This window comes from Pelophylax lessonae (assembly GCF_965119305.1).
Source record: "Pelophylax lessonae genome assembly, chromosome: 2".
Lineage (NCBI taxonomy): Eukaryota > Metazoa > Chordata > Amphibia > Anura > Ranidae > Pelophylax > Pelophylax lessonae.
The window spans coordinates 740,592,967-740,619,993 of NC_138769.1; positions in this window are offsets into that span (position 1 = coordinate 740,592,967).

Sequence of the window (27,027 nt, forward strand, 5' to 3'; positions counted from 1 at the left end):
TGGTTTGGTTGAAATGTTGGTCGGTGGACCAATCTTCACGTAAAACCTTAGCCAATCTGCCTTATGATGGGTCTCGCCTTTTTGGGGAGTCTCTGGATGTGTTGATTAAGGGGATCACCGGGGGTAAGAGCACTCTCTTGCCCCATTTCCCCAAGGCTAAGGGGGCTTCTGGGAAGAAGCATGCGAATTTTCGGCCCCCTCAGGGGTCCTTTCGTGCCTTTCGGCCGCACTACAAGGGCAAACCGTTCAAGGGCCAGGGATCTCAGAAGAAACCCTGGTCTGGAAAACAGAAGTCCGGCCAATCCGGACCTGCGGCCCATAACAGTTCGGCCTGAAGGGGCGCCCTCACCCAGTTTTGGGGTGGGGGGACGCTTGCTCGGTTTTCTTCAGCCCTGGTTGGCCCGTGTGCGGGACAGATGGGTTCTGGAAATCGTTCGATCTGGTTACAAGATCGAGTTTCTCTCTCGGCCAGAGAGCAGATTTTTTCCCTCAAATCTACAACTGTCTCCAGAGCGCCTGCGGGATCTGCACCTGGCGGTGCGGGACCTGAGGGCTCAGGGAGTGGTGGTTCCGGTGCCTCATCGGGAAAGATTTCGGGGGTTTTATTCCAATCTGTTCACCGTGCCCAGAAAGGAGGGCAAGGTTCGTCCAATTCTGGACTTGAAAGCTCTGAACCGCTCTGTGCGGGTTCGCAAGTTCCGCATGGAATCCCTGCGCTCGGTGGTGGCTGCCCTGGTTCCGGGGGAATTCATGGCCTCCATCGATTTGAAGGATGCGTATCTTCACATCCCCATATTCGAGGGTCATCAGAGATACCTTCGATTTGCCATTGCGGAGGATCACTACCAGTTCGTGGCGTTGCCCTTTGGGCTCGCCTCGGCTCCGCGGGTCTTCACCAAGGTGCTGGCACCGGTTCTGGCATTATTGAGAGCCCAGGGCATTTCTGTCCTGGGGTATCTGGACGACATTCTGATTCGGTCTGCGACCAGTCAGGGTCTGGAGAAGGACCTGTCTGTCACGATGCAAACTCTGCAGGAGTTCGGTTGGACGATAAATGTTCCAAAGTCGACGCTGAGTCCGTCGGTTCGTCTTCCATATCTGGGAATGATACTGGACTCGGTGCAGGCGAAGGTCTTCCTGCCGGAAGACAAACTCAGGACTCTTCAGGAGGAAGTCAGGTCCCTCAGGGACGTTCCGAACTCGTCTCTGTGAACGTGTATGAGATGTCTGGGATTGATGGTCTCGGCTTTCGAGGCGATTCCTTTCGCGCAGTTTCACACGCGGGGTCTCCAGGCGGAGATCTTGTCCAAGTGGGACGGGCGACCTCAATCTCTGGATCTTCAGATCTCGTTGAGTCATCGCACCAGGGAAAACCTTCTGTGGTGGCTCCAGTCCCCGTTGGTGTCCGGGGGCAAGTCGTTTCGTCCGATCTCATGGACGATAATCACCACGGATGCCAGCCTGTCGGGCTGGGGTGGTGTTCTGGGCGTTCTGTCCGCCCAGGGGACCTGGTCGGAGGGGGAGTCTTCCCTCCCGATCAACATTCTGGAATTGCGTGCGATAAGGCTCTGTCTTCATCGCTGGACGGACCGGCTGCAGGGCTGCCCGGTTCGGGTGCAGACGGACAATGCCACGGCGGTGGCCTACATCAACCACCAAGGGGGCACCAGGAGTGCCCGAGCGGCTCGAGAAGTGGCCGACATTCTGTCTTGGGCCGAGACTCATGTCCCGGCGATAACGGCGGTTCACATTCCGGGAGTGGAGAACTGGCAGGCGGACTATCTGAGTCGCCAGACCCTGGCTCAGGGGGAATGGTCTCTCCATCCGGCTGTCTTCCAGATGTTGTGCGCGAAGTGGGGTCTTCCAGATGTGGACCTGTTCGCGTCTCGCCTCAACTACAAGGTGAAGAGGTTCGTGGCAAGGACGCGCGACCCTCGGGCAGACGCGTCGGACGCGTTAGTGGCCCCGTGGCATCAGTACAGGCTGATGTACGCGTTTCCACCGATTCAGTTGCTGTCCCGGTTCCTTCGCAGGTTACACTCGGAACGCAGCACGGTGATTCTTGTGGCACCGGACTGGCCTCGCCGGTCCTGGTACGCAGACCTCGTGAATCTGGCGGTTGACGCCCCCTGGCGTCTGCCTCTTCGGGACGATCTACTGTCTCAAGGACCGATTTACCATCCTACTTTACAGTCGCTGGCTTTGACGGCCTGGCTGTTGAGACCGAGGTCCTGAAGGAGAAGGGTCTCTCTCCAGAGGTTGTTCATACCTTGATCAACGCGAGGAAGTCTTCCTCGGGAAAGGTTTATTACCGTACTTGGAAGGCCTATTTTGCCTGGTGTGAGTCCAGGGGGTTTTCCCCCCGCATGTACTCGGTTTCCCGTGTGCTGTCTTTCCTTCAGACGGGTGTCGATCAGCGTTTGGCGCTGGCTACGATAAAGGGTCAGGTGTCTGCGCTGGCCGTTCTGTTTCAACGTCCCGTGGCTTCCAACTCCTTGGTTGGCACTTTTATTCAGGGTGTGCGGCATCTGGTTCCTCCTAGGAGGGATCCTTTGCCCCCTTGGGACTTGAATCTAGTCCTATCTGTGTTACAACGTGCTCCTTTTGAACAGATCAGGGAGATCTCGTTGTCTATGTTGTCCAAAAAGGTCGCCTTTTTGGTGGCGATCACTTCAGCTCGCAGAGTGTCGGAACTGGCGGCTTTGTCCTGCAAGTCTCCGTACCTGGTTGTTCATTTGGATAAGGTGGTCTTGCGACCTAATCCTTCTTTTCTGCCGAAACGAGTTTCGGAATTCCATCTTAACGAGGATATTGTTTTGCCTTCGTTGTGCACGAAGCCTAAACATCCAAAGGAGGTGAGATTGCATTCTCTGGATGTTGTTCGGGCGATTAGGGTTTACCTTAAATCGACTGAGTCTTTTCGAAAGACGGACTCCTTGTTTGTTCTTCCAGAGGGTCCTCGGAAGGGAATGGCGGCTTCCGCCTCTACCATTGCCAAATGGATCAGGCAGACCATTGAACAGGCCTATGCCTTGCAGGGGAAGGTTCCCCCTGTGCCTGTGAAGGCGCACTCTACTAGATCTCTGAGTACGTCTTGGGCCTGTCGTCATGGGGCTTCTGTAGCCCAGGTGTGTAAGGCGGCGACTTGGTCGACCGTACACACTTTCACAAAATTCTACAAAGTAGATGTTCAGGCATCGGCGGATGCTTCCTTTGGCCGCAAGGTTCTTAGTGCGGCTGTTCCCTAGGGTCCCTTGTTGGGGACTCCTGGCTGTTGGGATAAGTTTTGTATCCCCTGGTTTTTTGTCTTTTCCTGGGTTGTTGCTCCTGTTGAGCACTTATTTTTGCTGTTGCCCAGCTGGTTTCCTTCCTTTGGTAAGGTTCCTTTCTTTGATGCGGAGACTGCGTTGCCTTTCGGCGCGGATGCGTTTCCCACCCCTCATGTTTGCACTGCTTTGGGACGTCCCCATATGTGACGAATATGAAGAGGCGGCGACTGTCGGAGGACGTAAGAGAAAACGGAATTTTTGTAAAATCTTACCTGTAAAATTCCTTTCTCTGAGTCCTCCGACAGTCGCCGCCCCCGCCCCTCTTTTGGGGTTTGAATGTATACTCTACTGCTATTCCACTAAAACTGAGATATGGTTGCAGGAAGTAGGAGGGTATTGACTGAGGGGACCACCCCTTGAGGGTGGGATATGTTAAAGCTTTATTGTTAACATATTCTGTTGCCTAGCTACTCCTTCGGAGCAAAGTCTAATACCCCATATGTGACGAATATGAAGAGGCGGCGACTGTCGGAGGACTCAGAGAAAGGAATTTTACAGGTAAGATTTTACAAAAATTCCGTTTTTTTTTTTGTGCCCGTCCGCTAGTTCAGCCTAACCTGAAAAGGAATTGGATAGTTAGATTTTTTTTTTTAAAAAAAACTCACCTTGTAATTGACGATCGTAAATACTCACCTATGACTGCTTCCTCCTCCAGCGCCGAGGCTCTCCCCGTCACTTCCTGCCTCGCGATGATTCCTGGGAGCTAAACGTCATAGCTCCCAGGAATCAATGCGACGGCACCGGCCCCGCTCGTCATTTCCGGGCGACGCCGCATTCTCCTTCTAAACAGCTTGTGGGCATGCCCAGAAGCTGTTTAGGAATGTGGCGCCGCACCGGAAGTGACGAGAGGGGCCGGTGCAGTGCATTCTGGGACACGAAGACGCGGAAGAAGACAGAGAAGAGGACCCCGCCGGCTTCAGCTGCCCACAACAGAGATGGAAACGCTGTGGAAGAAATTTTCTAAGTAAGTATTTCTTCTAAAAGGTAAGTGCGAACCGGGACAGATCAGAGGCTAGCCATTGTGGAATGTGCTAGCCCTGACTGTCCCGGGGGTATGTTCAGTGAAAAAACTTTTCTGTGCCCGGAACTCCGCTTTAATCATAGTCTGCTGCATCAGTGGCAAAAAGATCGTCCAGGTGAGGGACTGGTCCAATATCCTTGAACACTTGGCAGGCGATGTCTATGGGGTCGCAAAATGCAACATTCTCATATCTAGCAAGCAGAGAATGTGTATAGACGATGTCCTCTGCGGGTATCTTCACTACAGGAACCTGTATAGCCTCAAAAAACTTGTTAAATTTGAATTTTTCCTCTGGCTCTCGAACATTCAGAACATTAGGGGAATGGTCCTGCGGATGTAGATATACCGTATAGGTTCATACATATTTTTGTCATTGAAGAATTGCATGGTCTGGTGGATGATCTCAAAGACACACATGAGGTTCAACTTCTGGACTGAATCTGAATACATGTCTGGTGCAATGAGACCAAGAAATCTGTTCTCTCTATGGCTGGCTGGAGGTACAGATATAGGAACTGACTAACAGTCCTTAACACGACATCTTCAGTTTCCTCTATAAACTTTGCTTGCAGAGATTTTTGAAGGACCTTTGTTAGGTATCTTAGCCCATAAGGAATGCTGTCATTAGAGGAGAATATGGACTCTACAAGTTTGTCTGCCATGTTGTACAAAGAGACATCAACAATTGTTGCAGGGGTCTCAGGAGTGGGTATTCCTAGTATTCTTTCAATTAGAATTCTCGATCTTTTGTGTCGATTGAAAGTCACGTTCGCAAAGATGGCAAGATTATATGTGACGCTGAGTATCACCCTTATTGCTGGTGTCAGCACCTTGACAAGGCCCTTGTAGTTGGCCTGATGCGTGTAAAATTTCAACATTAGTTCTAAAATGATTGATTTCCCATTCAATACATCCTCAATGCCATCAAGTCTTGTCTCCAGTTCCTCACGAAGAGTGGCCTCCATCAACTTCACAAAAAAGTATTCTTCACATGGTGTTGAAGCATAGTTATAGAGACTGTGGAGCAATTGGTCCACAATCGTCGTCGTAATCTGAGGGTCACATATCTGGCCAATAAGCCTTGCGAGGTAAGTCGGGTCGGTCTGGAGACAATAGAAGAGGTGTTTGTAGGAATCCACCCTCTCTCTGTTTTTTATGGCCTCACAAACCGCCTGCCTTACCATGGTGATCGCTTCTTTTATTTCATTTTTGTTTTTGTTCGTCAGTATTTTGCATTTGGTCAGAAGATCCTGTTGAAAGGTTTTTTCCTTTACTAACAAGATTATGTGATTTTTCAGGGATTTAATCTCCTCCTTCTGTTCGTAGATGGTTTTCATTTTAGAAGCAGATTCATCCTTCAACATCTTCATCTCAACCTGCTGAACAAAGCTTGGGTCAACGGGGTCCAGGAGCCGGGAAAAGTACTGATCACTCTAAGAGGAGGATTCTTGTCTCTCATTAACGATTGATAATGTTTTCGAGCCACGTAGCCTCTGATGAGCGACTGAAGTTTTACAATGGCCTGGTCACGACACTGCTCCTGTACTTCTCTCTTGACTCTGTCATCCTTGGTCTCTTTCCCCACCAGTTCTTGGCTCTGGCTAGTTAGGGAATCCATTTCGTCATTGTCGGTCTCGGTCCCCACCAGTTCTTGGCTCTGGTTACTTGAGGAATGTTTTTTGTCATCTTTCCTTTGGAAAAATGAGCTTAGCCAACCGTGGATTCCTTCATTGGAGGAGACTTCTGTATTTTGGTTAGTTGGGGAATCAATTTCTTCGTCTTTTCTTTGAAAAAATTAGCCCAGCTGGCTGCCAAACTCATCATTGGAGGAGACGTCCCAATTCTGGGTAGTTGGGGAATGCAGTTTATCATCTTTCCTTTGGAAAAATGAGGTCAGCCAACTGCGGATCCTATCATTCGAGGAAACGTCTGAATTCTGGTTCGTTGGGGAATCCATTTTGTCATCTTCCCTTTAGAAAAATGAGGTCAGCCAACTGCTGATCCCTTAATCGCAGAAGATGTCTAAGCTCCGGCATAAAGAAGTCTGGCTCTTTCGCATAGTAGTCATTTTCACTTTCACTAACTGGAGAAAAACAAAAGCACCATCTGAGTGCAGCATATCATGTTTATAAGAAAAAATTGGGGAGAGTCACGTGCTGTCTGGGGGAATTTGTGCAATTTACAACGACCTTTCCCAGATGCTGCATATATCAATACTGAAAACCATTCAGAAAAAGTGCTGGTAGTAAGGGGTGGGGGATACTGCGCTTCTAGGGGGTGTTATAGTTAGTAATAAATATTCAATAAACTCAAAAGTGCATATGTGCTAGTGTGCAAAAAATCAAATAGACCATCCTATAATCCTATAAATCCAAACAATGTATTAGTGTAAACACTCCATAAATAAATATAATAAATTAATCCTCAAAACTCCGTATAAAACATCAAGTGAACAATGGATTAATATGATTTATAATATAAATATAAATAGATAATCAAAATAAATTCACACTATAATCTAAAAGATGGTGACAGGTAAAGTGCTCAGTGCATGAGATAAATGTGCATAAAATCACTTAGTCCATTATAACAGTGCTGCAGGTGACCCAGCGAATTTATAAATGAAAAAACAAATAGTCCAATGGTATATCCAGTTAAAGGGTATTTCAAACAAGTGTTAACCCTCCACCTAACACCACGTGAAAAGCAAGTGGGGTGCTTCTTCTCTCATGCAGACCCCTCTGGGTGTGCTAGTCGCTCACCTCAATCTCTTAAAGAATGCGCCTTATCACAAAATTCCAGGGGCTCCTCTCCACTCCTACTGTGTTGGTCACAGACTTATAGTCTTCAAGCTGTCTAAGGGGGATCAGCCTCCTATCCTTTCCCAGTGGTCAGCGGATCTCAAAATTAAAGAACTCAAAATAGTGCAATATTGCCATGTAAAACTGCTTTATTTTAATGAATTAAAAAAACTCACATATATTGCATATACAATTCGCGTTTGGCAAACAGCAAGGAAGGTCGCGGTCCTCACTTCCGCGTTCCAACGTCACTTCCGGTTTAGCGTCCCTATGCGTTACGCCACTTCCGCTCACGTGGCTTCTAACATGTTTATTGTGGCAGAAGAAACATAGTTACTCACACTTAAGTAAAGAATGTGCTTCTGGCTCAAAGAATCATTCATAATGTGAGAGTCCCCTGGGAGGAAGGAAGGCTTCAGGATGGCCTCGGCGGCTGCCCGATCCTTGGACGCGGCTGATGTATGTCAGCTTCTCCGCGGCTCAGCAGACTGTCCGGCGGCTTCTCTTGTGCTTGACTTCCGGTTGCAGGGGGGTTGGCAAGGCGATGCGTTTGCGGAGCATGCGCTCCTTCTTTAGGCCTAGGTGAGCCATGTCAAGGGTGAGTTTAAATAGGACCGAGGGGGTGTCTCCTGGGTCCTAGCTTTCACAGTTGGAAATCGCTATTGCAATGTGAATGGGCACATTCTTGTGTATACACACTGTGTACAAGCAATAAAATTGGATAAAAACAAATGGACAATAAAAACTGTTTGAGAAATACAATATAAGGTAATGCCAAAGCTGATTATATATGTGTGTGCTTGCATAGGAAGAAGTAGACTGTGGTCCACTGAAGAAATTACAGTTTTTATGTATGTCCGTTTGCATGGGAAGACAAGGGGGAAAAGATATGTTCCATAGATGGAATGATGGGAGGTGGTATGGGATAATTATTTATATATATTTTTGTGCAAACGCACATATATGTGTATTAATGTATACACACCAATAACGTGGACGGCGTTGTCTGAAATTGGTAAATGAACATAGATAAATTGAAAATTATTAAAGAATAGGGATGAAAAATAAGAAAAAAAGAAGAAATGAAAAATAAAAAATGAAAAAATAATAAAAACTAATAAATAATAAGTTAATAATAAAATAAAAAAGGAAAGAAATAAAAATAAAATAAATAATAAATCATAAAAATAAAGAAAAATGAGGGCGAATACTGACAAAAGAAATGTGAAAGAAATAATAATAAAACTCAAAATAGAAATAACAATAAAAATGAAAATAAAAATTATAGAATGGCTAGTAAATAGTGTGTTGGATTATTATAGCAGTATATGCTTGAAACTGCTGGAACTGAAACCAGGAGACCAGTGATCTTTCAGATGAACTAATACGTGGGGGGGGGGATAGTAGCATGGGAAATACCCAGTGGCTATAGCTGTCAATAAAAAGAAGAACTCTATGTATGGTGTACCTGAACAGCAGTATTAGAGGTTATACTAATGTGTTGGTTTCTATTTCCTCATTCAGGCCCCTGGGAACCAAAGTATCAAAGGTATAGATCAGGCATCACTAAATGGCGGCCCGCGGTCCGAGTCCGGCCCCCATCACTCTCCCTCCCGGACCGCAGCGGTCACTCCATTTAGAAGCCTGTTTTCCTTCTTTCACCTGTCACTCTTTCTTTGCAGAGCCGACAGCATGAGGTGGGACAGTTCTGGAGGGAGGGTGGGAACTGCCAGAGGTAAACAAGCCAGTGATTAGTTGCCAAGATGAATGGAAATGTAAGCAACCAATCCCCATCTTGCAACTTCCTTCCTCCATTCAGACCTACGGTGCCTCGAGTTCTCCTGTCTGTGTAAGGTAGGGGAGAGTGAGACGCACTGTAGGAAGGGAGAGAGACACTGAGTACAAAGAAGAGTACTCTAATGTGTGTGTGGGGGCTGAGGACTCTGACGTGTGTGTGTGTGTGGGGGCTGAGGACTCTGATGTGTGTGGGGGCTGAGGACTCTGATGTGTGTGGGGCCTGTAATGGTGGCTGAGGACAATGTGGGGGATATGAGTACTGTAATGAGGGGGCTAAGAAGGGTGATGATGTTAAAGGGGTATGAGAACACAAGGGGGGGGATCTTAATGTGAAGGGAAGGGAGCTGTGAGGTGCAGTGGACACTGGAACTCATGTAAGGATGGGATTTTGATAAGATGTCTTTGAGATACGGATCCTCCATTAGTATTGGGCAATGCTTCGTTAGAATTCTTTCCATCTGTTTGAACATGGCATGGAACTGTGTTACAAAACGGGGAGCACTGTCTGGGTTATCCTGTGTTCTTCCTTTCGTCTGTTTGGAACCTGCTAGATATGTGGTATAGACTTCATCCAAAAGGGGTTTTGGGAATTGCTTTTCAGTAAATTTTTGTTTCAGTAGTGCACTTTGTTCCATGTAATCCTTCCCTTTAGTGCAATTCCTCCGCAGCCTGCAGTATTGGCTTTTTTGGATGTTTTGAATCCATCTGGGGTGGTAGCAACTGCTGTAGTGTAAAAAAGAATTTCCAGCTGTGGGTTTTGTATAATTTTTGGCTTGAATAGTGCCATTTCCCTGGTATAACATGAGATCGAGAAATGCAAGTTGGACAGAATCGTGTACTGAGGAGAAGGTGAGGCCATAGTTGTTGTTGTTGCAATGGGTGACAAATTTGTGAAAGGTGGGTTCCGGGCCATCCCAGAGGACTATGTCATCTATGTACCACCCGTGAAAAATTATATGGGAAGTATATGGGTTGTTATGTCAGATATAGTTGGCTTCCCAGAGTCCCATTGTTAAATTAGCATAGCTGGGGGCAAAATTTGCCCCCATCGCTGTGCCATTAACCTGTAAGTAGAAATCATCGTCAAATTTGAAGTAGTTGTGATTGAGGCAAAATTCGGTGGTATCAACTATGAACTGGGTCGGTTATGGATTTAGTACGGAATCTTCCATCAGGAATTCCAATACCACTCTGAGGCCTATGTGATGAGGGATGGATGTGTATAATGAGTTAACATCCAGTGAGGTCCACAGGTAGGGGGGTTCCCAGTTGTAGTGTTCTAGTTGTTCCAAAAGGTGAACTCCATCTCGAATGTAAGAGGGGAGTCCTTGTGCTAATGGCTGTAAGAACTGGTCTATATATTGAGAAAATGGGTTGGTTATGCTGTCCATAGCTGCTACAATAGGTCTCCCCGGTGGGTTGTCCTGGTTCTTGTGTATTTTTGGGATGTGGTAGAAATATGGTGTGAAGTATAGATCTCTGTTAAAAAAAAGCTGTATTCCTGTTTAAGGATACCATCCTCCTTTGCTTGTGATGTTAATGACTTTGCCTCTCTCATGAAGGCTGGTAGCGGGTCCGTGTAAAGTTTGATGTATGTGGTGTTATCGGCTAATAGTCTATGTGCTTCCTTAAGGTAGTCTGTCCTATCTTGTACCACTATGCTTCCTCCTTTATCCGCCATTTTTATTACTAAGTTGAGATTGTTCGTAAGGTCCTTGAGGGCTTGCTGCTCAACATGGGTGAGGTTGGACTGTTTCACCCCTTCTTCACCCCTACCGAAGAAGACAAACGGAGCCCACGCTCCAGGCGTAACGCGTATAGGGAGGCGGGGCCTGCGTGCCTGACACCGATCGCTCGGATGCTCCCCTCCAACACTGAATGCCATAATAGCAGGCACGGCTGAGTGCCCAACAAATGTGAGTTACCCCTTTATGCTCAATAAAAGCTCATTATTTACATAGAGAGCACTAGATCTTTGCTTTATCTTTATTTTATGTCCTGGCGACCCCCGGAGGTGAAGGCTGGAGAGGTTACCTGTGATAGTCGGTTTATCCCCTGATATGCTCATGCTGGCCCGTTTGGGTCTGGTATCAAGGTGAGAGGCCAATCTTACTGGTGGAGGGAGTTCACACACTGGTGGTTCCTGCTTGATTCACAAGGGATTGAGGCTGTCCTGTCATCACCTGGATATACTAATCATTACTTTGGAGCACTTTATATGAACATTTATGTTTCATCAGAGCACATATGATGGACACCATATTTTGTTGATAACACTTGTTGATTTATTAATCACTAATTATTTTTGTGCCCTTCTGTCGCAGCGCGTTTTTTTGATTTTTATGTTTTTGTTGTGAGGTGTGGACACAATTTGTGTATGCAGCCGGATTTATATATTGATTTATTCTAGCACATTTTATACACATTTGAATTTCACTTAGTCTTGCGCTGATAGTTTTTTCACTAGGTTGGACTGTTTGGCCGTGGCTGATATCCTGTGGTTGCACATGTTTTTGATTTCTAAGAAAACCACCTGATAAAAAGTTTGCAGATATTGACCTTTTGCTTGTACTGGATTGAAAGTGGATTTTGGTCTGAACTGGGTGTGTCTCACCAGGGGAGAAGTGGAGGGATGCTGTGTGACGGGTGCTAAATCTTCATCATCACTGATATATAATTCTTCTAGTAACCTTTGTCCAATTAGGTCCAGTTCATCCAATGGATCTACTGGGGTAGGGTTTGTAGTGGTGGATATGGTGGTGTTTTTAGATGATTTGATGCTATAAAAATGCTTGAGGGTAAGATGTCTGATGAAAGCTGTTCAAATCTTTGTATAAAGTAAAGGGAAGTGGCATGGATGAGCACTGAGGTGGCATGGATGTGGCAAGGATGAGCACTGACGTGGCATGGATGAGCACAGATGTGGGATGGATGTGGCATGGATGAGCACTGAGGTGGCATGGGCAGGCACAGATGTGGGATGGATGAGCATGGATGAGCACTGAGACGGCATGGGCAGGTACAGATGTCGCACAGATGTGGCACGGATGAGCATGGATGTGGCACGGATGAGCATGGATGTAGCACGGATGAGCACTTATGTGGCATGGGTGGGCACAGATGTGGCATTAAAGTGAAATGTGCAAAGGGGGTTGAAACAGCGCTACCTAAAAAACGATCAGGTGCTGCATATAGTGCAATCATGTGTGGGTGGCCCTTTAAAAAAAGGGGGTGACACCGGCAGGTATTAAATTGTGAGTTCTAAATATATATCCAACAGATTGAAAAACCACACAATCCCTATCAGTAACCACAACCGGTATAATCTGTTAGTGTGTGGTGAATCTTGTCTGTAAATAATAATTGTGCCAACAAGTGAACAAATAATAAAGTGGATTTATTCCAATAAGTGATAAAGTGCAAAGACAATCAAATAAATAATTTGCAAATCCCTGGTGGTGAAGTGGTGAATATATATAATCAAATTAAATTCTGAAGTGCTGTATTACCCTCAATGACCACTAGGTGTAGTATATATGACCTGTTCCAATAGAGTGGTTCCTAAGGGGTAGATTGTGGGGTTCCTCTTTTGATCCAGCAAGGCACCGGCTGGTGATCTCACAAAAAGAGAAGAGGGGGAGCCCCATAAAGTAGTATACAATGGTAAGCCAATACCATAAGTGATATCAACTCACGGTGAAGCTGCCTCGGATCAGTGTAGAGCATACATTACTAGTGGTCATTGAGGGTAATACAGCACCTACACTTCTAAGGAATACAGCACTTCAGAATCCGTCCATCCAGTTCAACCTATGATGTGTGTGTGTGTGTGTTTGCTGTTAACCGTACATTGTATACCCCTGTATGTTGTGGTCTTTAAGGTGCCCATCTAATAGTTTTTTGAAACTATCAATGCTCCCTGCTGATACGACTGCTTGTGGAAGAGAATCCCACATCCTTACCGCTCTTACAGTGAAGAACCCCTTACGCACTTTAAGGTTAAACCGCCTTTCCTCTAGTTTTAATGAGTGGCCACGTGTCTTATTGTATCTCCTTTCACTGAATAGTTTGTTTCTTATGCTAGGGTCACCAGTACAGTATTTGTACATTGATATCATATCCCCCCTCAATCGTCTCTTCTCCAGAGAGAATAAGTTCAGTGCTTGTAGTCTTGTTGTTCAGGTCCGCTTATAAGGTTTCCACATCCTGCATAGAAGATATTGGCATGCTTAGTTTAGTATCATCCGCAAATACTGAGATTGTACTAGATATCCCCTCCTCTAGATCATTTATGAATAAATTAAACAGGATTGGTCCCAGGACAGAACCCTGGGGGACCCCGCTTTCCACACCCGCCCAATCTGAGTACTCCCTATTAATCACCACCCTCTGGACTCTCCCCTGGAGCCAGTTCTCTATCCAGGTACTCACCTTATGGTCCATACCTACCTTCCTTAGTTTTTACAGTAAGCGTTTGTGGGGAACGGTGTCAAAGGCCTTAGCAAAGTCCAGATACACCACATCCACAGGCTTTCCTTTATCTAGGTGGCAGCTCACTTCATCGTAGAAGGTTAATAGATTGGTTTGGCAAGAACGATTTTTCATGAATCCATGCTGATTACTACTTATAATACAGTTTTCATTACTAAAGTCTTGTATGTGGTCCCTTAACATCCCCTCCAAAATCTTGCAGACTACTGATGTTAGGCTGACCGGCCTATAGTTACCCTGGATATATCTCGGCCCCTTTTTAAATATTGGTACTATGTTGGCTTTTTTCCAATCAGCTGGCACAATACCCGTCTGTAAACTATCCTTAAAGATCAAGAATAATGGTCTGGCAATCACCTGGCTGAGCTCTTTAAGAACCCTCGGGTGCAAGCCACCCGGTCCCGGTGATTTATTTATGTTAAGTTTCTCTAGTTTAGTTCCAAGTCTATCTTCTGTTAGCCATGGCGGTATTTCCTGAGGTGTGTTGTTTAGTTTGGCCTTACAAGCTGGGTTAGTGTAGCCCCCCGATTCTTTTGTGAAGACTGAAGAGAAGAAATTATTTAACATTTCCGCCTTTTCTCTGTCCTCAGTGGCCATATTTCCTTTGTCATCTTTTATGGAGCCAATGTGTTCTGGCCTCGCTTTCTAACTGTTTATATACTTAAAGAATTTCTTGGGGTTCTTTTTACTCTCCTCCGCTATATGTCTCTCCTGTTCTATTTTAGCCGCCCTGATTTCGTCTTTACATTTCTTATTGCACTCTTTGTAATGCCTAAATGCTGCCAATGACCCCTCAGCCTTGTATTTTTTTAAGGCCTTTTCTTTAGCACTAATATGCATTTTTATGTTGGGAGTTTAGCCACCCAGGGTTTAGTTTAGCTCTTTTAAATGTATTTCCCTTTTGGAATGCACTGGCCAATCCCCTTGTTAAGTATGCCCTTGAAGCACTCCCATTTTTCCTCCGTGTTCTTTGTTCCCAGGGTTCTATCCCATTCGATATTTTCTAGCAGCGAGCGCAGTTTTGGGAAATTGTCTCTTTTGAAATTCAGTGTCCTTATATTACCCTTGTGTTTCCTATTACTGTAATTAATACTGAAACTCATTGACCTATGGTCACTGTTTCCTAAGTTGCCCCGTATTTCTATATCCGTGATCAGGTCTGTATTGTTGGTAATCAGTAGGTCAATTACCGCATTGTTTCTTGTCGGTGCATTCACCATCTGACCCATGAAATTGTCCTGCAAAATATTTAGGAACTGCTGAGCCTTGGCTGAGTGTGCGGTTCCTTCTGCCCAGTCTATATCTGGATAATTAAAGTCCCCCATTATAATGACATTTCCCATCCTTGCTGCCAATCCTATCTGTAAAATGAGGTCTGCCTCCCCCTCCCCCCTCTGGTTGGGGGGCCTATAGCATACGCCCAATATTACCTTCCCCACTGTGCCTTCCCTTTGAAGCTCTACCCATAGGGATTCTGCCTCGTCCTTAGCTCCATTATTATCATCCCTCATATTTATCTGTATACTGTTCTTAATATACAGACATACTCCACCCCCTTTTTTACCTTCTCTATCTCTGCGATAAAGGGAATACCCCTGAACGGTCGCCATCCAGTCATGAGAGCTGTCAAACCAAGTCTCTGTTATCCCCACAAAATCTAAATCCTCCTCAAACATCAGTAGCTCCAGCTCTCCCATCTTGTTGGCCAGGCTTCTGGCATTGGTATACAAACCTCTTAATTTTGACCTGTTACATATATCCTCATTTGATGTTTTTAGGCTGCTCTCTTGATTTTTCCCCATACCCACCCTGGGTTTAGGAGCTCCGAATATTAACATTGTATCCAAGAATGCAATCCTCTCCCAGGTTCAAGTCATACTAAACTTCAGACCAGGTATCGGGTAATTGATATAATCATTGAACAATGATAAGGATCCAATGTCGCCTCCCCAGACAGCAAACACATCATCCACAAATCTAAACCAGCACTTGCAGTGCTTCATGAACTGCATATTACCATAAATAAAAGAGTTTCCACCATATCCATGAGTGTATTTGCATATAGGGGGTGTGACATTGGAATCCATCGCTGCCCCTTTAAGCTGCACAAAGTGATGTTCCTTAAATATAAAGTTTTTCTCCAATACCACCTTCAACAGATCCGACAAAAACTAAATCTGGTCATTATTATATATATGCGAATGCACTAATGAACGATAACATGCTTCATTTCCCAATTCATGTGGGATAATGGTGTATAAGCTACCAACATCCCAAGTTACCAGGAAGGAGTCTGGCACAACATCAACCTCTCGTATCTTACATAAAAAAATCACTGGTATCTCAAATATACGATCTAGTTTTTATATCTAATGGTGTTAAACATTTATCCAAATATTTAGCCAGGGGTGTTGTTGACAAGACTCAATCCCAAAAACTATGGGACGTCCTGGTGGATTCAGGAGATCCTTGTGCATTTTCGGTAATATATATATATAATATATATATAATCTTTTTTTTCCCTTACGTCCTCCGACAGTCGCCGCCACTTCATAATCTTCACTAATGGGGTTATTGACCTTTGCTCCGCAGGAGTAGCTAGGCAACAAGATTTGTTAATATCAAAGCTTTTAGCATATCACACCCCTAGGGGGTGGTCCCCTCAGTCAATACCTCCCTGCTTCCTGCACTCTCAACTCAGTTTCTAATTGCCTAGCTTAGGAGTAGCTGGCTGATCCTGTGCTGGGGCTTTCAGTCTCAGCCTTCTATCTTCTTTTTGATTTTATTTTGAGTATTTTTCTCTTTCTTGTACTTAGCTGTTCTTTTATTCAGCATTAGTTTAGTTTCTTCAGATGAAGATGATTATGCGGAGCTGGGTCTCGGACTGGCCACCCTGGATCCCAGGGTTCAGGGCCAGGGGCTTCCCAGCCTGCCATCGAGCGTTCAGCTCAGGTTTCCCTGGCATATTGAACGACCCATCCCTGTTCGCTGCAGGGATGCTGCCTGTGAGGTGGCTACCTCACCGGACGCCATTTGCGGTTTCGCACCGCAGTTCCACTGCGTCCCGGCTGCGACACTCCCTGTCCTCAGTGCAGCGGTTTGGCCGCTGGAGAAGGCTCCCCACGCCATCCGGACTGGTAAGTGTACTTCTATGTGGGGACCTGTCTGTTTTGGGTGTCAGTCTGTGACTGTGTGACCCTGCATGTCTGTGTATGTGCTGAGCTCCCTGTCAGATTCCTGTGTGGAATAGCTGCCTTTCTGTGGGCTGCGGGGGGGGGGGCTCTCCCGCTGTGCTATGTGAAAGTATGGGGCAGACTGGGCTTTGACATGCTGTGCGGCGGCCGCTACTGCGGCCCGCCATGTTTTCGCGGCAAATTATGGTGACCGGCCCTGTGTGGTACGGCGCGGTGTTTTGGCGCCAAACGCCGCCATGTTAGCGGCGATCGCATACAGCCACATGTCGGCGCCATTTTCTCATTGCCTGAATCCCTCAGCCGAGCGGCCATGTTTGTGTAGCCTGCATAGGCTTTATAGGGCGGTCAGTCATTGCATCACTTCCTTTTGCTCTGGAGCAGCAATCGGTGGCAGCAGCACTGTTTGGTCTCTCCAGGTTTTTACCTTTCTTTTTCCTGTATTCCTTGCCCAGTGTCCTTATCCCTGTGGGGGTCGGTTCATACAGTAGTGTGCGGTGGGCTACGCTCGCCGCGGTCTTAAAGGGGCAGTTCTCCTTTTTTCAATATTGCTGGGGCATGGATTCTCAGGATTGCAAGTTTCCTCCCACCCTGGTGGGGGGCCAAGGGGCTGCTGCATCCCCCGAGGGGGCTGATCTGGCTGCTATTGTGGCAAGTTTGGCTTCTCAGGTGCTGATGGCTGATCGATCCGCAAAACGGCCCAGAGTGTCTATTTCCTCTGATTCAGAGGGCGATGGGGCTGCTATGGCTGGAGTGCCCTTCTCAGGGTCTCGCTCATCTCTAGACCTTGGGGGGTCTGAGGGGGAGGCTGAGGTAGAAGGGGTTGATAATTCTCCCCCTGGCTCGCCTGAAGAGCTTGCACTTATGGATGTGTTGGTGGCTTCTATCAAGGAAACGCATTTGCAGGATGAACCATGTCCTCCTGCTTTGATGTCCTCTTATAGGATGCAAAGGAAACGCAAAACAACGCAGGTTTTTCCTTGCTCTGCGGAATTTCAGCGCGCTGTTGATGAGCAATGGCGCAATTTAAAGAAGCCCTTTACTGTGCCAAGTAAGTTCAAGCTGCGTTATCCCTTTACACCCACCGCTGATGAGCGTTGGTGTGTGCCGCCTCAGGTGGATCACGCGGTGAATAAATCTACTGCAATCCCTGCTGAGGATACCCCGGTGTTCCGGGACCCTACGGACAGGAGATTGGAGTCTCTGGCCTGTCATGCATATACGGTTGCTGGTTCTATGCTGAAACCTATTTTTGCTTCCATTATGGCAGCCCAGGCTATTGCGGATTGGACGCAGGTGCTCAGGCGCACCCTGGTGGCTGACTCTGCCCCGCCGACAACATTGGCTATGGTGGATCAAATTCATCAGGGTGTCATGTATTTGTGCGATGCGGACTTGGATTTAGTCCCTTTTGGCTGCACGCCTCTCAAGTGTGGCGGTATTGAACCGTCGCCTGATATGGCTGAAATGTTGGTCGGATCTTCTCGCAAGACTTTGGCTAATTTGCCCTACGCAGGATGTCGCCTTTTTGGCGAGTCCTTGGATACTCTGATAAAGGGAATTTCCGGGGGTAAGAGCACTCTCTTGCCCCAAACGCATAAGAATAAGTTTGTTCGCGGTAAGAAGAATAACTCGTTCAGGCCCTCTCAGGGGTCCTTTCGTGCCTTTCGGTCGCACTATAAGGGCAAGCCCATCAAGGGCCAGGGCTCCCAGAAGAAGCCGTGGGCAGGTAAGCAGAAGTCCGGCCAGTCCGGGTCCGCTGCCCATGCCAATTCCGCCTGAAGGGGCGCCCTCACCCGGTTCTGCGGTGGGGGGACGTTTGCTCGGTTTTCTTCAACCCTGGCTGGACCGCATTCGGGACAGGTGGGTTCAGGAAATCGTTCGATCTGGATACAAGATCGAGTTTCTCTCTCGGCCGGCGAGCAGATTTTTTCCCTCAAATCTTCAGCTGTCTCCGGAGCGCTTGCAGGATCTGCACCTGGCGGTGCGGGACCTGCAGGCCCAGGGAGTGGTGGTTCCGGTGCCTCATCGGGACAGGTTTCGAGGGTTCAATTCCAATCTGTTCACTGTGCCCAGAAAGGAGGCCAAAGTGCGTCCGATTCTGGACTTGAAAGCTCTGATCCGCTTTGTGCGGGTTCGCAAGTTCCGCATGGAATCCCTGCGCTCAGTGGTGGCTGCCCTGAGTCCGGGGGAATTCATGGCCTCCATCGATTTTAAGGATGCGTATCTTCACATCCCGATTTTCGAGGGACGCCAGAGGTACCTTCGATTCGCCATTGTGGAGGATCACTACCAATTTGTGGCGTTACCCTTCTTGGGGTATCTGGACGATATCTTGATTCGGTCTCCGACCAGTCAGGGCCTCGTGAACGACCTGTCCATCACGATGCAGACTCTGCAGGAGTTTGGTTGGACGATAAATTTTCCAAAGTCGATGCTGTGTCCGTCGGTTCGTCTTCCCTACCTGGGGATGATCCTGGACTCTGTTCAAGCGAAGGTCTTCCTGCAAGAAGACAAGCTCCGGACGCTTCAGGACGAAGTCAAGTCCCTCAGGGACAATCAGTGCTCGTCACTCCGGACGTGTATGAGGTGTCTGGGATTGATGGTCTCGGCTTTCGAGGCGATTCCCTTCGCCCAGTTTCACACGCGGGATCTTCAGGCGGAGATCCTGGCCAAGTGGGACGGGCGTCCGCAGTCCCTGGATCTGAGGATCTCATTGAGCCAACGCACCAGAAGGGGTCTTCTGTGGTGGCTCCAGTCCCCGGCGGTGTCGGGGGGCAAGTCCTTTCGTCCCTTGTCATGGACGGTGGTCACCACGGATGCCAGCCTGTCGGGCTGGGGTGGTGTTCTGGGCGTTCTGTCTGCCCAGGGAACTTGTTCGGAGGAGGAATCCTCCCTTCCGATCAACATTCTGGAATTGCGAGCGATAAATCTCTGCCTTCTGCGTTGGACGGACAGGCTTCAGGGCCGACCGGTTCGGGTGCAGACGGACAATGCCACAGCAGTGGCCTACATCAACCACCAAGGGGGCACCAGGAATGCCCGAGCGGCTCGGGAAGTGATCTCCTGTCTCAAGGACCGATATTCCATCCTGCTTTACAGTCACTGGCTTTAACGGCCTGGCTGTTGAAAGCCAGGTCCTGAAGGATAGGGGTCTCCCCCCTGAGGTCATTCCCACTTTGATCAAGGCTAGAAAAGCCTCTTCGGGGAAGATTTACTACCGTACTTGGAAAGTGTACTTTGCCTTCTGTGAGTCCGGGGGGTATTCCCCTCGCTCATACTCTGTGTCGAGAGTGTTGGCTTTCCTCCAAACTGGTGTGGACCAGCGTTTGGCGCTGGCCACGATTAAGGGTCAGATTTCTGCGCTGGCCATCCTTTTTTAGCGCCCGGTGGCGTCTAATTCATTGATTCGCACCTTTGTTCAGGGGGTGCGACACTTGGCCCCTCCTAGGAGGGAGCCTTTGCCTCCATGGGACTTAAACCTTGTTCTGTCCGTGTTGCAACATGCTCCCTTTGAAAAGATCAGGGAGATCTCGTTGTCCAAGAAGGTTGCCTTTTTGGTGGCGATCACTTCGGCTCGCAGAGTGTCGGAGCTGGCAGCTTTGTCCTGCAGCTCTCCCTATTTGGTGATTCACTTAGATAAGCTGGTCTTGCGACCTAACCCGTCTTTTCTTCCGAAGAGGATCTCGGAATTTCACCTCAATGAGGACATTGCCTTGCCTTCGCTTTGCGCAAAGCCTAAACATCCGAAGGAGGTGGCTTTGCATTCCTTGGATGTTGTTCGGGCGATCAGGGTTTACCTGGCATTGCCTAAGTCTTTTCGCAAGTCGGATTCCCCATTTGTCCTTCCAGAGGGACCTCGGAAGGGCATGGCGGCGTCGGCTTCTACCATCGCCAAATGGATCAAACAGTTCCCTGTGAAGGTGCACTCTACCAGATCTTTGAGTACGTCTTGGGCCTGTCATCATCGGGCTTCTGTGGCCCAGGTGTGTAAGGCGGCGACTTGGTCGTCCGTTCACACCTTCTCAAAATTTTACAAGGTGGATGTTCAGGCATCGGCAGATGCTTCCTTTGGCCGTAAAGTTCTTAGTGCGGCAGTGCCTTAGGGTCCCTTGTTTGGGTCCTTGGCTGTTGGGGTGTTTTTTCCCCTAGGTTACTTGTTCTTCCTGGGTTGTTGCTCCTGTTGAGCACTTTTTTCCTGTTGCCCAGTGGTTTTCTTACTTTGGTAAGGTTCCTTTTTTTCTGATGTGGGTACTGGGTTGCTTTAGGCGCGGCTGCGTTTTTCCCACCCCTCATGTCTACACTGCTCTGGGACGTCCCCATTAGTGAAGATTATGAAGTGGCGGCGACTGTCGGAGGACGTAAGAGAAAACGGAATTTTTGTAAAATCTTACCTGTAAAATTCCTTTCTCTGAGTCCTCCGACAGTCCCCGCCCCTCTTTTGGGGTTTGTTTATGTACTCTACTGCTATGCTACTGAAACTGAGTTGAGAGTGCAGGAAGCAGGGAGGTATTGACTGAGGGGACCACCCCCTAGGGGTGTGATATGCTAAAAGCTTTGATATTAACAAATCTTGTTGCCTAGCTACTCCTGCGGAGCAAAGGTCAATAACCCCATTAGTGAAGATTATGAAGTGGCGGTGACTGTCGGAGGACTCAGAGAAAGGAATTTTACAGGTAAGATTTTACAAACATTCCGTTTTTTTTTTTCTCATCACCGTGCCACAGCCGAAGACCCCTTTCACACGGGCTGTCTGATCAGGTCCGCCTGTCAGTTTTTCAGGCAGACCTGATCAGACCCTTCAGTCTCCTCTATGGAGCGGTAATCTGCCGCCATCTGATCCTGTCCACCAAAAACAGACGGATGGTGGTTCTATTTTCTATTCATCCCATGGATCGGATCAGATGGCATCGGATGGAAAGAGACAGACAGTCTGTTTCCATCCAATTGCGCTATAGAGGAGAGCGGGGTTCGCGTTTTATTAAATAAAGCTTGGTTGTTAGTTTAAAAAACAAAAAAAAACTGGCTCCTAACATTTTTAGCTGGCTCCTAGATTTCAGGCAAATTTGTCAAGCCCTGTATGTGTGTGTATAATATATATGTGTGTATGTATGTGCTATATATAATCATAAAAAATGTAAAATATGCACATCAATTGTACATTTTATTATGATTATATATAGGGGGTATCACCACTATTTGCACATCGCAGCTCTGCAATATTTCTTACCTTTTGCAGGTGTGCGCTTCACTTGCCACATTAGCACCCTCGCTTTACCTCAAGCACCACCATAGCACCTTCAAAAAAAATTGTCTGGAGCACCCTCTGCCCGGATTGGCTTTGAATTTTGCCACCCTGCCCCTTCCTCCAAGTTTTTTCTCTCTATCTTATCTTCTTAACAGTTGGTAGTCCTATCCCAAAAAATGCTAAGAAGTATCTATTTTTTTTTATCTCATGAACGAAATGTGAGAAATGACATTTATTTCATACAATCATTCCATAAACACATCCCACATACACTGCATATATCATTTGAGGAAAATATGCTTTTAAATACTAATCCAGGCCAGGCCAGCACATGAATCTGAGGGTCAACCTTAAAAACGTGACTAGGAGCAGTTCTGGGGACCCTGATGTGAGGAGGGGGCTCTATGGGAACCCTATGTTTGGAGGAGAGGGCTCTGTGGGGACCCTGATGTGAGGAGGAGGGGCCTCTGTGGTGACCCTGATGTGAGGAGGAGGGGCCTCTGTGGTGACCCTGATGTGAGGAGGAGGGGCCTCTGTGGGGACCCTGATGTGAGGAGGAGGGGGCCTTTGTGGGGACCCTGATGCAGGGCCGGTGCAAGGATTTTTGTCTACACAGGCGAAGGTGCATTTTGGTGCGCCCTCACCTGCCACCTGCATTCCTTATAACTTTTAAACTTCAGAACGAGGGACACTTGAGGGAAGAAGTGACCTGTGGTGCATGTAGCTTAAAATAGAGTTCTGCCTGGGGAAAAAAAATGAAAAATCAGCAGCTACAAATACTGTAGCTGCTGACTTTTAATATATAGACACTTACCTGTCCAGGGAACCCGCAATGTGGGCACCCCAGATGATTTTCGGGAATGGCTGTCATGTGCTGCCGCTGCCATTTGTCATAAGGGAAACTGGCAGTAAAGCCTTTCGGCTTAACTTCCGAGGGATGGCGCTGCAGCGCTGTCTCCCGGAAGTGGGGAGGGGTACCTGTAAAAAAAAAAAGGTACCCGTTCCCCCCTCCCCCCTGAAAGGTGCCAAATAAGCCACTGGAGGAGGGGGGTGCAAACAGATCAGCGTTTAGTTCCACTTTTGGGTGGAACTCTGCTTTAAAGAGTGTGGTTAAACAAAAGCCGGGTTTCCTTGTACCCATAAAGTATGCTTTTACAGCTATGCTACAAGCAAGAATCTCACGAATACTTATAATCCCCGGTTTATAAGTACAATCATCACAAAAAGAATGCAAAGCTTCCATTGCATATGGTTTTGCAGACAATGAAAATATACAGAGAGCTTACACTTTATCTGAGCCTACCTTAAAGAAGACCTTCTTTAAAATAGTCAGGGACTGCATAGCAACCAGTAACTGTTGAGATACGGAAGACTTTGGTGAGAAGTATATAATGTACAGTATTGTGTATATAGTGCAGGAGTGGTGTATATAGTGCAGGAGTGTGTAATGTACAGTATTGTGTATATAATGCAGGAGTGTGTAATGTACAGTATTGTGTATATAATGCAGGAGTGTGTAATGTACAGTATTGTGTATATAGTGCAGGAGTATGTAATGTACAGTATTGTGTATATAATGCAGGAGTATGTAATGTACAGTATTGTGTATATAATGCAGGAATAAGTAATGTACAGTATTGTGTATATAATGCAGGAGTATGTAATGTACAGTATTGTGTGTATATAGTGCAGGAGTGTGTAATGTACAGTATTGTGTATATAATGCAGGAGTATGTAATGTACATTATTGTGTATATAATGCAGGAGTATGTAATGTACAGTATTGTGTGTATATATAATGCAGGAGTATGTAAGGCAAGGGATCGATGATGTGCAATGCACAGGGTGCTGCAGTTAGTGTTTGGTTAAGGATGCATAACGCCGATTGCAGGGGTCCAGGGTGTGTAATACAATATGTAACACACAGAAAGCTTTAGTCAGTGCTAGGTTTAGGAATACATGACACACAGAGAACAGGGTAAAGGAGAACATTATGTACAGAATTCAGGGGACAGGAATATGTAATTCACAGAGTGCAGGGGGCAGGAGTATGTAATGTACAGAATGCAGGGGACAGGAGTATGTAATGTACAGAATGCTGGAGACAGGAGTGTGTAATGTACAGAATGCAGGGGACAGGAGTATTTAATGTATAAAATGCAGGGGACAGGAGTATGTAATGTACAGAATGCAGGAGTATGTAATGTATAGAATGCAGGGGACAGGAGTATATAATGTATAGAATGCAGGGGACAGGAGTGTGTAATGGACAGAACAGAATGCAGGGGACAGGATTGTGTAATGGACAGAATGCAGGGGACAGGAGTATCTAATGTATAGAATGCAGAGGACAGGAGTATGTAATGTATAGAATGCAGGGGACAGGAGTATATAATGTATAGAATGCAGGGGACAGGAGTATCTAATGCAGGGGTCCTCAAACTTTTTAAACAGGGGGCCAGTTCACGGTCCCTCAGACACTGTTGGGGGCCGGACTATAGTTTGAAAAAAAAATATGAACGAATTCCAATGCGCATATTTTATTTGTGGTGCACAAAAAAACAGGAAAAACAATACAATATTTATTGTTTATTTATATATATATATATATATATATATATACATACATACATGACCATAGCGTGCCCCCTTTCAATGCCAGAGTGACCACAGCTATACCCTGTCAGAATGCTATACCCCGTCACTTCCGGTGGCGGTACATTATGAAACAGCTGTGAGACTCGCCAGTGCACATGCGCAGACAGGACGGATTGCCGCTGTTACAGTCATCGTCTCTGACAAGGTATACATAGCAGTCCATACAGGGGGGGGGACGGGGAGGAACATTTTGCAGAGCTCACTTAGCGGAGGCGGGGCACACACAGCAACCAGCAAGATTCCAGCAGCTGTGGAGTTATGATCTTGATGGTAAACATTCATGAACAATTGTAAAAGCTATTCATAATTAATGTGAATTGCTGTTACAAATTTAATCATTTATTACAGTTTTCCAAGGAGTTTTTAAAGACCAGAACCATTCATGCAGTGAAGACCTCTACAGAAGATGTAGCTGATGCACGACTGGAAATGGCTACTCCAGTATAAAGGTCAGTTATATCACACACTGCATGAAAGCTGTAGCAGGCAAATATGTATTCATACTGTAAATCATCTTGGATCCAATATAGCTGACACGTGTTTATTAAATTACTCCCAAAAACGGGTAAAGTAAAAATACACATGCAATGTCATTTTAACATGTTCTACCATCATGAAAAATCTGCTGTGTTTTAATTATTTGGTTAGATGCAGTGTAGGACCATCAATATACGCCAACGTAAACAATACAGAAAAATAATACACTAAGGTGAGGACAGTGGTGTATTTTGAAGTGGTTGTGCCATAGGCACGACAGATCTCGGGCACACCCTAATTTAAATGTACCTGCCCCCAGGGCCGTCTTTAAGGCAGGGCAAAAGAGGGCACCTGCCCAGGGCCCTGTCAATGTTGAGGGGCCCAACATCCTAACAATCCACCCTTGTTACATAGTGCAGCTGCAGGGAAAGGGAATTAGTAAGCGGCAGTGTCCTTGGCTGATAGCAGGAGCTGGCCGAGTGGAGAGACATGCTGACAAGCAGTGGAATCGGCCAGAGGATCGCTATGAGGAGGCAATGACATAGGCAGCATGGATGAGCAGAAAGTCGGTGGGCGGCAGGAGTTACATCCGAATGAGAACATGTGCTTGGCTTTTCATCACCTTTCTTCCCCTCTGCTTGCTGTTAACATCACCAGCCCCGCATGTACATAACACCAATCAGTCGGCCGGCACGGATGAGCGGACAGTTGGTATGTTTTGTGATTACCAATCCGAATGAGCTAGTTTGCCCTTGTGTATTGAACTTTCACTGCTTTAGCCACTAAATTATCACTTATCTGCCTCGCTGCTTGCTATGTTCATTAACAGTACTGTTTTGAATGTTTTCCTGGTCGGCTTCATTAACCCCATCTTTTCTGCCACATTCTGCTGCAAGGGAAAACCTCTACTCTGGCAAGGGGACTATTGTGTGTTTGTAGCATATTCTATCTAGCAACCAATTAGTTAGCAGTAATGATGTATAGTAACCTCTAGCAACCAATCAGTGAGTGGTAATAATATGCAGTAATCTCTAGCAGCCAACCAGTTTACAGTAATGATGTGCAGTAACCGCTAGCAACCAGTGAGCAGTAATGATATGCAGTAACCTCTAGCAACCAATCAGTGAGTGGTAGTAATATGCAGTAATCTCTAGCAGCCAATCATTTACAGTAATGATGTGCAGTGACCACTAGCAACCAATCAGTGAGCAATCGCTGCCTTATCTGCTATAGTAAACTGATTTTGAGTTTAGCTGCTATTTATTGTATCTCTGGAGAGCAAAATTGCATGGTGGGAGCTGGGGGGGGGGGGGGACCCAATAAATAGCTTGCCCAGGGCCCAATCAATGTTAAAGACGGGCCTGCCTGCCCCTTCCTGCCAAGGTCACACCTCATGTTCAGTACTTCTTATACATTGAATATGAGTGCTGTGCAGCTCATCCCATTATATGCACTCATCATATTCTTCTAGATCTAGGTTTCACTCCAGTTTAATAATTCACTTCAGTTGAACAATCAAGTAAATGGGCTCCTCAACAGCTTATAAATGCTGACCTAGTAATTTAGTAATTTCCACAAGCATATTTTGCCATTTTTAGGCCAAGAATTTATGAAATGAAAAAAATTATCAATAACAGCTATTTTTCCATCAATTCTATTCTGGCCTAAAATTTGAAGTTCAATTGTCTGTTCTCTTCCATTCCCCGTTTACTTTATTAACTCCCCCATATTGTTAATGTTCATATAGCAGTGACATCTCAGAACAGCATATTAAAGTCTATTCTTCGTATCTTTTTGCTGCTACATAAGATAGAGAGTGACGAATGATTCACAGATGACATTTCCCTTGCTCACCATTGCAGCTACAGGAGGTTTGTGCTACCCCCACATAGCAAGTTATACATCATACTCCTAAATGTCAGGAAATTATTCATTTTGAGCCAAAGCTGAGCTTCGACAATTGTTGACAATATTTTTTTTTCGCCAATCTTGAATTTTTGAATAAAGGTTCCCT